This window comes from Rhinatrema bivittatum, chromosome 2 (genome assembly GCF_901001135.1).
Source record: "Rhinatrema bivittatum chromosome 2, aRhiBiv1.1, whole genome shotgun sequence".
Classification (NCBI taxonomy): Eukaryota; Metazoa; Chordata; class Amphibia; order Gymnophiona; family Rhinatrematidae; genus Rhinatrema; species Rhinatrema bivittatum.
Genome location: NC_042616.1, coordinates 405447762 through 405461857, shown reverse-complemented (window position 1 = coordinate 405461857; position 14096 = coordinate 405447762).

Sequence of the window (14096 nt, the reverse complement as noted above, 5' to 3'; positions counted from 1 at the left end):
CGTCCCAGTGAGGGTAAGAGCACGGCCTGAGCATTAGCTCCCCCAGCTCATTGGCCATCTCATGTAGCAGCCCCAAAACTACATGAGATTCTCTCCCCTCCCCCATTGATTGCCATGTTAAATACAATACTAACACATCACAACTTGGGTTCGGGTTACTGCCACAAACAAGGGTTTCCTTTGTTCCCCCACTGTGGCCTCCTATATTTCCTTAATCACCTTTTCAAACCCTTCCTGCAGGGCATTGTTAAACAAATTGTTGCTTATCTCAGAAAGATGTACCCCGTCCCTCCAGGAAAAAACCCTCTAATACTTCCTACGACCAATCGTGTCGAACCCAAAAGCCTCCCTGCTGAAGCATCCACTTCCCTAACTGCTGATTCATTTTCTTAACCCCCTTTTTCCACACCGGCCCTTGCTGGTGTCTAAATCGGACAATCATGTCCGAACAACCGACTCGAGAATTAGGCATCCAATTCATTAAGTATGCAAAGTCTTTTCTCATTTGTGCCAACAAATCCCTGCACAAAATTTTTCCAATCTCATTGCCCCCCAAATATACTAACAGTGCAGTAATAATGGGAGACTTCAATTACCCCAATATTGACTGGGTAAATGTATCATCAGGACACGCTAGAGAGATAACGTTCCTGGATGGAATAAATGATAGCTTTATGGAGCAATTGGTTCAGGAACCGACGAGAGAGGGAGCAATTTTAGATCTAATTCTCAGTGGAGCACAGGACTTGGTGAGAGAGGTAACGGTGGTGGGGCCGCTTGGCAATAGCGATCATAATATGACTGGAAGAGGAACAGTGAGGTTTCTTTATCCACAGATTAAATAAAATTAGGACATGTTTTCTTTTCCTGTACTTTTAGTTAATTTATGCTTTTTCCTGGTTATTACAGTTAGTCCTCTTCTAGGGTTTTACTTTCATTTTGAATAATTGGGTTTGATAATTTGTATTATGATTGGATTTTATTATACTTTTATGTATTTTCTTTCTTAATTATGGTTTCTATTGTAGGAAATGGAATGGATTCTCATTATGTTATTTAAGTCTGGTTTTATCTTATGAAATCTTAATTTCTATGTCAGTATTAGTGGCTTGTCTTATTATTTCTCCTATGGTTTTATAGTCTGTTTAGTGTTTTATTATGTGCTATGTGTTTCTAGACAACTGTAAATCTTGCTAGTACAGTTTTTATGGAAAGGCGAATCACTATAAATTGAAATAAATAGGTGAGGCGGCAAGAAGGAGAATGACTCATCTATAAAATTTTATATTAGCTAAAGTGTTTGGTTACATTCATCATATTCACCATGGATGAAATGAGCAGGTCCCTCAGCAGGAAATTTGCAACTATTTGCATTTACAGTAATTAGAGGCAATTGGAACTCCAGTCATTATTAGTTCTATTCTTCTACTAATCCATTTTTCAGTGTTTTATTTTACAATTGCATGTACAAATACGTGCTTAAGTTTCAGGTTAAAAAAAATGTCCAGTGTCTTAAACCCTGGGCTGGTGAACTTCCACTTCCTAAGGGACATGAATCAATCAGATTTTTAGGATATCCTAATGAATATGCATGAAATAAATTTGCGTGCATACTGACTCAATGGCATATAAATCCAAGACATGCATATTTATTAGGAATATCCTTAGAACCCATCCTGTCTGTGGCCCTCAGAGATCGGAGGGTCCCCAGCCCTGGCTTAAACCATAGTGCTCTATATTTCGGTGAACGCCCGCTCTCCCGCCGCGAGAACAGGCCACTCTCCTGTGTGCACGATTCACTATTCAAATTAGGCCCGGCAGTAAAAACAGACAAAAGGAAGCGCTAGGGACACTAGCGCGTCCCTAGCGCCTACTTTTGGACCGGATCGGTGGCTGTCAGTGGGTTTGACTGCCGACGCTCAATTTTGCCGGCGTCAGTTCTCGAGCCACCTGACAGCCACGGGCTCGGAAACCGGACGCCGGCAAAATTGAGCGTCTGCTTTTCAACCCGACCTCAAATTTTTTTTTTTTTACTTTTGGAAACTTTCGGGACTTCTGACTTAATATCGCCATGATATTAAGTCGAAGGGTGCACAGAAAAGCAGTTTTTACTGCTTTTCTGTGCACTTTCCCGGTGCCCGAAGAAATTAGCGCCTACCTTTGGGTAGGCGCTAATTTCTGAAAGCAAAATGTGCGCCTTGGCTGCACATTTTGTTTTCTGAATTGCGCGGGAATAACCAATAGAGCCATCAACATGCATTTGCATGTTGCGGGCGCTATTAGGTTCGGTGAGTTGGACGCGTGTTTTCGGCTCCTTACTGAATAAGGGGTAATGCTAGCGCGTTGAAAACGAGCATCCAATAGAGGGTTAACAGTGCGCTCGTCGGAGCTCACTGTACTGTAGGGATGTGAATCGTTTTTTGACGATTTAAAATATCGTCCGATATATTTTAAATCGTCAAAAATCGTTAGAGCTGCGATACAATAACAATTCCCCCTATTTATCGTTAAAAAATCGTAAATCGGGGGAAGGGGGAGGGGAAGGGGAGGGAAGGGTCCCTGGGGGTCCGTACGGCCGGCGCCATTTTGCGCATTTTGCGCAAAATGGCGCCGGCGGTACGGCAACACGATTCGACTGCAGGAGGTCGTTCCGGACACCCGCTGGACTTTTGGCAAGTCTTGTGGGGGTCAGGAGGCCCCCCCAAGCTGGCCAAAAGTCCCTGGGGGTCCAGCGGGGGTCCGGGAGCGATCTCCTACGCCGGCGCTACCTTTGACCTGTCATATGACAGGTCAAAGGTAGCGCCGGCGCCATTTCTACAACGCACGGAGGTCTGAGAGTAAAAGATCACACCGGGACCCTTCCTCTGGACCCCAGGTAATTTAAGGCATTTTGGGGGGGTTCGGGAGGGTGGGGGATTTATTTTAAAGGGTCGGGGTGGGTTTTAGGGTTGTTTTAGTGTCCCTTATCTTTCTCCTCCCTCCAAGCAGGCTGAATACCCTCTTTCCCCAGGACCCCAAATTCTTCCTCTCCCTAGGCAGCAGTCTCTCTTTCTTCCAAAGAGCTCTGGGACAGAGTCTTCGCTCTCCCTCATCCTTATTAGCAGTGGCTGCACACATCTCAGTTTCCTAATGGTAAACCTGACTAGTAGAGGTGGGGATAGCATGCAATCCCAGACTTATTTCTCCCACGTTCTTCACGGGCAGGTTCTGATTGGCTGCTGCCACATGTTTCTCCTGCATTTTCTGCAGGCTGGAATTGATTGGCTGCAGAAGAGAGGCTGCAGGTGATGTAGAAGAGGCCACACTGCATACTTTGGTCTGAGGACTGTTGGGGCATGCAAACACACAGTGTAAAAGGTGATGATACTTAGTACTGACACATAACGCCGGAAAAAAAAATAAGCCCTGGGGAATTGGGATATGCCAGTAGGAAATTAAGAAGCTACCTCCTGGTTGCAGAGAGAGGCAGAGTTCACTCTGTGGTAAGATGAGGAAGGAGCAGCACAGACTGGGAGATTCATCAAGCTATGGTAGTGCTCTAATGCACATTATATCTCACAATATACCCTAAGTCCAGATCCCAAAATAGAATGGAATCCTTCACCAGAGACCTTAAGTGTTCAATCCCACTTCAGAAAAAAAACCATGTAATATCCAGATGCGAGGACAGACTGGCCCGATCCCCGCCATGAGAACAGACCCAGACCTTACCCCAGTCACATGGCTGGGGCAATGTCAGGTAAATAGTACTGACTGAGCTGGGCTCAAGGGTGCACCTGGCCCTGACATGGGATGATTTTTAAGGTTCGGGGGGGGGGGGGGGGGGGGCTTGGGATGAGAATCAGAGGTGGGGGGAGGGTGGCTAAAAAGGGGGTGGGGCCCAACGGCCTATTTTTTTAATTTAACTTTTTGGGGAAGGGGGGTGGGGTATGGGAAGGGGAGGCAGGGCCTTGTCTAGATTTGTATTTGATGGAGGGGGAGGGCAGGGGGTGCCAGGGACCTGGACCCTAATTTGGACTTAGGGAGGTGGGGTGGATATGGGAAGGGGGCTGGGACATTACTTTTTTTAGCTCTCGGGGATTGGGGTAGGTATGAGAAAGGGGCTGAGACCTTAATTTTTTATGTTTTTAGCTCTGGGGGTGTGGGGGGCTGGGAGTGGGACAACATTTTATTTGATAGACTAGGGCTTGGCTGAGGCTGTTGCCATGTAGCTCATTTTTTTTATTTTTAGACTTTGGGGGAGTTTGGGGCCACCTTGAGTGGTGGCTCTGGGTTGAAATGGGAGTAAGTCTCAACCTTCCCATTTGGTGGCACATTTATTTTTGTGCCAGTGGCCCTTTAAGGCTATTGCGGTCCTTTGAGGGCCTCTAGTCACGTTCTTTTGGCCCACAAGGTTTGGCCACAAATCAAAGGAACGTGCCATTGAGCTGCAATATTTTTTCAGGGGAGGGGCCCCACTATTGTGGCTTGATGAATCTAGGGCCGGAGTTTATTCCCCCGCCCTAAAAGCAGGAAGAGAAAGCAGTAAACGTGTTTGTCATGTAAAAAAGAGTAGAGAGCATAAATTCCAACTCCAAGAAGGAATGCACTACAGAACTTTGCTAGAAAGGAGGAAGGTTGCATTCGCTCCGAAAGAAGAAGGACACTCTTTTGTTCAAACTGTTAAGTGGATACCACCCTGAGGGACAGGGAAATTAGGGAGTGAGGTGAGATAAAGATATTTTCACATCTGGTCCTTAACTGAGGCAGGTCATGCTTCAAGGAGCTCTGAACTCGATTGGCAATAGCATGTTTGATACGAGAGATAGAGGAGTTATCCAGCCCCCAGCACATGGGCTGGATTGTATATAAGCTATCAATATTCTACATTCTATGGCACCTGGCCCAGTTTTTTCTGGTCCACAGGGGCTCATGCTGGAGCTCACAGGCCATGGCTGCACCCATGCTCCCAGGTTCTTCCAGCATAGGGAGAATTTTCTTCCTGGATCTCCTCTGAAAATAGTCCAACAGAAAGGAACATACTCCTCATCGTAATTGTTGACCAAAAATAAAATCCTTTACTGTAAAAATGATTGAAGGAAGCAAAAATAACAACTGGTACATTTCTTGTCAGTGCACATTCAAACTCCGGGGAGGACGACTCAGAATCAATGTCAGGAAATATTCCTTCAAGGAGAGGGTGGTGGACGCCTGGAATGCCCTTCTGGAGGTCTGAGTAACTGATAAGTATGGGAGCTTGCTGGGTAGACTGGATGGGCCATAAGGTCCTTTTCTGCCATCACTTCTATGTTTCTATGTTTATGTTTCTAATGCAGAAAATAAAATCCATTAGAAAGCACGGTCTCAGTCCACTTACAGGCAATAGGTACTCTCCGACTAAGGTATTCCCCTAGTACCTGCAACTCTGGATGCAGCCGGCCTGAATCCAGAAGGCTTGATCTGGATGCTCTCGTCACAAAGCTAAATAAGCCTCTGGCTGATTCCTTTTTTTCAGACAGCAACTCTTGGGACCTTTCCTCTGTGAGGCAGCCTTCCCTTTCACTCCCACAAAGAACATCTTTCTCCAACCTCTGAAGAAATCCCTCTCAATCCCCCTTAGAATAAGGAGTATTGAGTTTAACCAGACAAACACTTAAAAAAAAACCTGGGTCCTGGGACTTGGGCCCATATGGTCTACCTCCAAGATTTTGATAATTAAATTCAACAATCACAAACAGCCTCTTTCTACCCCTGAGAGAAAGATTCTGTAAAAACACAGGACACTAGTGTTATTGAGATTCTGCTGTCCTTGTGGGGATAATTTTAAAAATTGTCACCGACCACACTGGAAGAGCCAAGGGGATGCATTGTGGTGGTTGATTTCTTATGGGATCAGCCCGGTGAGTTACTCCTTGTTTTCATAAAATTATTTAACCCTCTATAACCTTTCACTATGTAGACCCTCTTCTGGTATTTTCCAGGAAGGCAGGGAGGTCACACTCTGTCCCAGGGCAAACCCAGAATCCTAATAGTCCTAACAGTCTCAGGGCCAGTGGCGATTCTCATTGGTGGGTCCAGCCAGCTCCTTTCCTGCTGGCAGGGCCCTGGCCTTCCCCGGAATGGTGATCTTTGTTGGGTGGGTCTGGGCTGCTTTTTCCTTGTTGGCAGGGCTTCAGAAATTCTGCCAGCCTTTCTGCCACCGCTACACGTAAAAGAAAAAAGAAACTGCCTCTGCAGGCTGGATTTGACTACATGGAGGAAACCCATGGTGGGCTGCTAAGACGAGCCTAGCCGGCCATATCCAGCCCGCAGGCCGTAGCTGCTCTAGCGCGTCTATCTTAGTCAGAAAAACCCTGAACCATGAAGGCACAGTTTTGTTAAAACACTGACACCTTCCCCTGGAGAGTGTCCAACCTCTTCTATCCACTCCTACTCTACTCTGACGTCACCCTTAGATCTATTGAGACTCTAAGACCTGCTAGTAAGAGAGAGTTTGGGGACCCACTTACACTTCTGTAACAATTTAATCTGGTGATCCTCTTTTTAAGAATAGAGAATCATTTGGGAACAACATTTGCTTCTGTGGCTGAAAAATCATTCAGTAGCAGTGGGGAACGCTGTGTAATAACCGTAGAGTCCTGAAGTGCAACTTTCCCTCAAGTGGGAAAAAGCCACCACAAGGCCACCCATCTTATTGAGGAGAGGGGAACAGGGTGGGAGGGGTTGGAGGCTGTGGTTCAACCTTTGTGTTCAAAATAAGTTGTCCAGAAGAAGGAAGGCACACGCCACTGAACAGTAAGCTCCAAAAAAGCAGTTTAGGGTTTGTTTAAGAAAAGAACACATCTGTGCAAACCAAGAAGGCCTACGCTCTTTAGTAGCTGCAGCCCACATGCAGGGCAGAGCAGAAGTGAAAGCAGCAAACAGGCAGAGCAGAGAAGGAAAAAAAAAAAAGAATGCGTCTTACGACATGAGCTCAGCGCCTAGTCCAAGCACAAGCAGTAAGTTTGATAACAAAGAAGGAGGGGAAGAAAAACTTTTTAACATTACCTTATTTTACATAACTGCGCACTGGATCAAATAAACCAGAACCTTCCCTCCCTTACATGGAGAAGGTTTTTCAGATTGAAAATGGTACTAACTGTTAGGTATCAAAATGAAAAATGTGTAGCCTCCTGTGTCTATCTATTCTTGCCAAGCAGGGGGGGGCATCAGGGGGCTCTCGGACCTTGCTTGTCCCAGCCCCACTTCTGTTCCCGAGCAAGGGGGAAGCTATACTTCAGGGCTCTTGGGGATTCAGTCTGTCATTCTCACTAATGGCATCTTCTTCACAATGAAAGTGGTGTTCCAACAAAAATAAACTTTATGCAAAACTCAACTTCTTTAGGAATAACAATTTCATGCAAAGTATATTTAGACTAGCTGATACCTGCTGAAATTTAATCAGAGAACTTACAATGTAGTAAAAGAAGGAGGAGTTGGTTTGAAGAGGTAAATGGAAGAGGTTTGTGCTGAATGTGAGACAGTATGAATGATGTATAGTGAAGGTATATTTGAATATATATTTTTTTTACATGGTGTAAAATGTCATGTTTAGTAAGATAGTGAGTGGCAGGAGTAGGTGAGAGAAGGAATGTAAGAAACTGTATAGAAAGTAGACAGAGTGTGAAGGATGGGAGGGGTAAGAGACTGTAGGGTATGTGTGTGTGTGTTTGTGTGTGAGGAGCTGAAGCAGGAGTCTGGAAAATGTGTGTGTGCATGTGTGTGCCTTTTGTGTGTGTGTGTTGAGGGAGAAGAGAGGTCTGTATGTGGGTGTGACTTTGGGGATGGAAGACACAGGAGTCTGTGTGTGTATGTGTGTATGCATGTGTGTGTGTGCATGTGTGTGTGTGCATGCACGCAAATGTATGACGTGGGTTAGGAGAAGTTTGGAGGGGGGGTGTGTGTATGTGAAGGGGGATAACGGGAGTCTGGAGGGTGTGTGCCATGTGTGTGTGTGTGTGTGCGTGTATGGAATGGGGAGGGTAATCTTGAGGGGGCTGTGTGTGGAGGATAGGGAGGAGTGGAAGTCTCTAGACCAGGTCTTCCCAAACCTGTCCTGGGGACACCACAGCCAGTCGGGTTTTCAGGATATTCACAATGAATATGCATGAGATACATTTGCATACCATGGAGATTCGGTATTTGCAAATGTATCTCATGCATATTCATTGTGGATATCCTGAAAACCCGACTGGCTGTGGGGTCCCCAGGACAGGTTTGAGAAGCCCTGCTGTAGACTATGTGTATGTGTGCATGGAGGGGGCATGTGGGTGAATGTGTATGTGTGCATGCCCCCTCTATGTACACTCCTTCCTCAAGACTCCTATCCTTCTTCCAGACACACCCCCACTTTCTTATCCCCCATTATCCTGGCACACACACTCCATATGCCTTCTCATGCCACTCCACCCCCCAACAATCCCTCTCCCCCTCCACATACACATGTGCATGCACTCCCACATTCACCCTCCACAATGATTGTGGAGGGTGAATGTGGGACCCCCAAATGCAGCACTGGAAACTCCTCCCTTCAGACGTCTCTGTCCCAAGCTGTGGGCTATCCAAGCTGACTGAGAGACTCCCTATCTCCTTGAAATCCTTCCTGGACTTATTCTACGCCAAGTCTCAGATCTTCTAACCTTGAACCCTTCTGTGCACTGACCAAGGCTGCCAGCACTCAGCCTCAGTCTGCTGACTTCTGACTCGTGAAAGCCTCAGCCCATCACATCTACTAAATGCTTCAACCAACAACTCCCTCTCAGTGCTAGTGGAAGCATCTTAAGTATCTGTAGCAGACCCTCTTCTGGCCACCAGATGTCACTGTCCCTGTCATTAGAACATCCTTTGTAAAAAGCCATCCATACCCCTCCGTCCCTCCCACCTGGAGAGTCTGGATTGGATGTCTGCCCAGCCATTTTAAGATGCCTTGGGTTCAGTTTGAGGAAGCAGTCAAGGAGTAAAGATGTATTTTTTCCACACTCTGATGGGGCCTCCCAGCTTCACTCAAAGGAGTTTATTTTAGAAGTGAGACTTCCCAGTGCACTGCTTGCCTGAGGGTCCTTCTTATAAGTTACAGAGAGACAGACTTTTAAGCCTGATACCCGTTAGGGGCAAAAGAGCTCTCACTAGGGACCAAAGACCCGTGAGCCTACTCTAAAGCCCTAGGTGGACAAATGCCAGCAATGGATCCTGCTGCGAGAGACAGTGAAGGCAGAAGAGATATCCAGTCTTACCATTAGAAGTATGTTTTGAACTTAAACAGTGTGGGGAGGTTTTTGGATCTCCCCTTCCCCACTGGGATTTCAGTGCAGGAGTAATAGCCTGATCCCACTGACCTTTCCTTAAGAAAAGTCCCTCAGAAAGAACAGAGAATAAAGGATGAAAGAACAACCAAACTAAAGGAAGGAAGAACAAGATCAGGAGGTCACATCTGGCTTTCCACCAAAAGTACCAGGACAGCTGGGTGTCCAAGGAGAAGATGTCTAAAGGGAGGACTTTTCAGTAAAATTGGAGACATCTCTGATAGGATTCCCACATAGCCACTGGGAGCGCATTTAAAATCACCATAGGCTCTACCCAGAGGTCTGGATTAAGGACACCTACCTACAGAGGAAAAACAATAATGTACCATCAATCAGATGTAAACCCACACTTCTGGATAATGGACTTTAATTTATTATTACTAATCAGTAAACTTTATTTTACATCCGGACCTGGTCCTGGACTGAGTTGTTATAGCCTCTCACCTCATGGGAAGCACCAAATGGCGACACTCACACTGGCAACCTTTCCTCAGCTTCTGGAGCATAAGCAATAACTCCCCCCTCCCCCCACAAGGATTAAGAGTCAAACGTGGGATGGAATTGTAGCCGAGCAGCCCCTGAAGATATAAATTAGTTGAGTGCACTTAGGAGGAACAATCCTCCGAAAAAGGGGTTACATATCCTTCTCCCAAACCCAGCCCCTTTAGGGAAAAGATCTCCCTTTATTCATCACTCTTCACACACCTACAAGAAACGTCTACTAACTGGTAAGTTCAATGTGTTACCAGTAGCTCCTTTCTAATAACTGATGCCAGCCTTGCAGCTGCTTGTCAAAGCGAGACTGGGGCTGTCCGGTACATCAGCTATGACACAATAATTAACTACATCAGCCCCTGGCAATTTAAGCTTTACCAGCATCTCTCACATTGGACTCCATTAACTGGCACAAGCTTTGTGATCGGATGGACATTCTCTCTCTGCACACAGGAAGATACATTGTTTTGTGTCAAATTGTCCCCCGAGGCAGGTGTCCGCCCAAAAAAACTGGCGGGTGTTGGCACCTTGTTGTTTAGTTTTCATCTCAGTTGGTGGGTTGCCAATGATTCAAGCACTATTGTTTATTTATGTAACCCCTAGTCTAGCGGTTACTAGGGCTTTGGGGAACGTTCGGGCATTAGTGGAGCAAGTGGACACCCCATGCTCACTTGGGTTCTTTCCTAACAGTGGGAAATTTACAGTCTTTCATAACCTTTTAGGCTGTTTGGAGATCTTCTGATGCATTCTAGTTCAAATAACAGACTGCCACCCAGTCTGGAACTGTTAAGAAAACAAATCCTTTCCTAGAATAACTGATGCAGATGAAAAAGAAATCAGTAGAATGTCAAGGGAGAAGAATGAAATCCATGCAGCTAAAACAAAGGGCAGTATCCGGTCCAAAAAGATACAGTCAGTACACAATCTTCGCACGCTAGGGGTTCCTTCCACCCACTAGCACTCACTAGTTCTGAGGTACTCTTGGAGATGGGACCCTCCTTGGCCTCTCTTCTTTTTTGGTACAGTGGACCCTTGACTTATGAACTCAATTTGTTCATGAGGGCTGGTTGTAACTCAAGTTAGTTGTAAGTCAAGACTATTTTTTCCATAAGAAATAATGGAAATAAAATACCCATAATGCGTTCCGAACCTCCCAAAGCACCCCTTACCTAACCTTTTCATAATAAAAAAGGGATGAACAATATGTCTAATTTACCAGAAACACCAATAATTTTCCTAGTGTATTCACCAAAATGTTGTAAAATGTGCCTAGCCTATCAGAAACAACAATTTCATACTGTACTCACTGTTCAAGTTGACATCTTTGGCTTGCAGGAAGGGAGGAGGAGGAGGATTGTCCCCTCCCCACCCCCTTAGAGCACATCTCTGGCCCCCAACACTCATTTCCCCCTCCCAGCATACTCATTCCTCACCTCCTGATACCTTGCTGTAGCCAGCTGAGTGCTACACTCCCTTTCTGCTGCTGCACAGAAGCTTTCTTGGTCACCAATGAGGCTGTTGCTTGCTGCAATGCCGTGCTGGGTCTGCCTATGTGCTCCTGTGAACCTTTGCAGCTCTGGGTGCACCTGAGATGGACAGGCCTCATCGGCAGCAGCAGCAGCCAATCACTGCAACAGCAGAGCAGAAGTCCCACCTACCAAGCCCAAAAAAATACGATTGACATGAAAAAACGCCCAATTAGAAGCAACTGCACGCATTAGTGGATACACATGGCCTTGGCCGGCATTCAGGTTGTAACTCAAGTCTTTGGTTGTAACTCAAAACTAAAATTTTGGTTGCAACCCAAGTTGTTCGTATGTCAGGCCGGTTGTATCTGCTTCTGGTGTGATCTCTGTAGTCCAGTAGCTGAACTGGAATATCTTCCTGAACGGATGATCTTCTTCTGATACCTTCCAAGCAGTGACTCAGGAAGCAGATCTCCCAGTCTGGCAGTCCTTATTCTCACTCCAACCAGAAATTCACTCTGTAAACCTTAAGGCAAATTTTCAGTGAATCACAAAGGACTTGGGACTAACTCCCCTTTCACCTCTTTTGCTGCTCTTAATGTCAAGATCGAACTTGGAGTCCAAGAAAGCTCTCTCCACCCGGAAGGCTTGAGGGCTTCATCTATGAGTCTCAGCAAAGACTGGTCGAAGGTGCATGAGCCAAAGTGGGCATTCATTATTCCTGTTAAACACTTTTATAAGGCATCTCTCACTGTGGAGTGCCACAGAACACGGCATACTCCTTCTCTCTCTGACTTCACCATCCAGGCTCTGTGAAGATAGTAAGAGACATTATGGGGGCATCTTTATATAACCTCACCCCGATGTGCCTATACTGAATGGGTGGGGCCATAAAAGATTTTATTTCTCTTCAGGGCTGGAACCACTCACCAGCTAGCTCTCTCGCAGTCTCTTACTTCCAGGACCCATTGTGACAGGGGTGTCCTTTCTACACATTTCCTTTCCATTTGTGTTCCCTTGGGAGAGGTGCCTTGTTCTCAAAATGGGTGCAATGAGTGTGAAAGAAATACTCTGGAGTCACTGTGTTACTGTCCAAAATGAAAGTCTTTACTGTTCAAACAATGATGAATGGCACAATAAGTCAAACTGGAGTGCCACAGAATTCTCTTGTTTTCTTTTCTTACAGTCTCTTTCCCTCTAACGGTGCAGGACTCACATATCAGGGCCAGGGAAATATCCACTCTCTTGAATTAGGTAAAATAGAGCTTCCAGTTGGGCAGGGTCTCTTTAGCTTGGTCAAAGAAACCCTTCCAATCTGATAAAAATGGTAAAGAGTCAATGGCACAGAATGTAAATTTTATCTCTCTCCCCAGGGTATTGAAACACCAGATGGGTGTCCTCAGGGATTTTAATCCCAAGGGCACACAAACTTGTTTATTTCTCTTCAGGGGCAGTTCCAGCTAGCAATTCCATTCTACACTTGACTCTCAGTCCCTGGGGGGGGGGGGGGGAGTCTTTTAATGGGGCTCAACTCTCGCTTGTGACCCAGATGATGTTAAAAGCTTCCCAGTATGTGTATACTGTATTGGTGCTTTCCATGAGGTGAGAGACTGTAATAACAAACAGGACCAGGTCTGGGTGTTAAAATAAATCATACTCATTAATACTCATAAATTAAAGTCCATCTATCTATAATATTGAAATTACATCTGAATGTTGGCACATGAGTGGTTCTGGGTAGGTAGGTGTCCTTTTTTCAGGCATCTGCCTAGCCCCATGATGATATTTAATGCACGCAGCGTACCCAGCAGATGTGAGGGAATCCTAGTGGAGGGGTCCCCCAACTTTACTGTAAAAATCCTAACTTTGGTCATCTTCTTCTCAGATACCCAGCCCGTTTCAGTCCCTTGGTGGTGATGTGTGGAGATCCGGTTGGGGTCTCCTGCTCTTGTTCTTTCATTCTTTCTGGGGGACTTCTCTTGGGGGAAAAGTCAGTGGGATCAGGCAAGTTCTCAGCACTGCAATCCCAGTGGTGAAGGGGGATCAAAAAACCTCCCCACTCTCCTCAAGTCCAATCCATACTTCAAAAGTTAAACTGGATACATCTTCTGCCCTCACTGTCTCTCGAAGCAGGATCCATCACTGGTGCTTGCCCACCTAGGGTATAGAGTAAGCTCACAAGTCTTTGGTCCCCTGCAGAGAGTCCTTTTGCTCCTAAAGTGTATCAGGCTCAAAAATCTATTTCTCTGTAAATTAGTAGGAGAAGGACCCTCTGGCAGGGAGTGCATGATGAGGTGTCACTTCTAACAGAAACTCCTTTTGAGTGAAGCTGAGAGGCCTCACCAGAGTGTACAAATCAGAAATCTTTACTCTTCAATTGCTTCCTCAAACTGAACAGAATATGTCTTAAAATGGCTGGGCTAAATAGTATTCAGGCATCCAATCCAGACCTTCCAAGTGGGAGGGAATGAGGGGCGTAGATGGCTTCTTAGAAGAGTATTATAATACTGGGACAGTGACATCTGGTGGCCAGACCAGGAGGGTCTGCCACAACAGTAATCTTTGATTTCCCTTACTCACAGTTAGTAGATCTTCAGGATCTCCTTGTTCTTACACAGTAGACTTATTTCTTCTTTCTGGATCCCTTATGGGAGGAATCCCCTGGAAGCAAGCAGCTCCCTTTTGCTTCAAACAGGAAGGAAGTAGAGATGTGGTTCGTTTATCGCACGAATTAGGAAATTACACGAAATTTCCTAATTTGTTCTGGTTTCGGAGGCCCCGAAACCCGAAAAGAATTTTCCCCAAATTTCGGGGA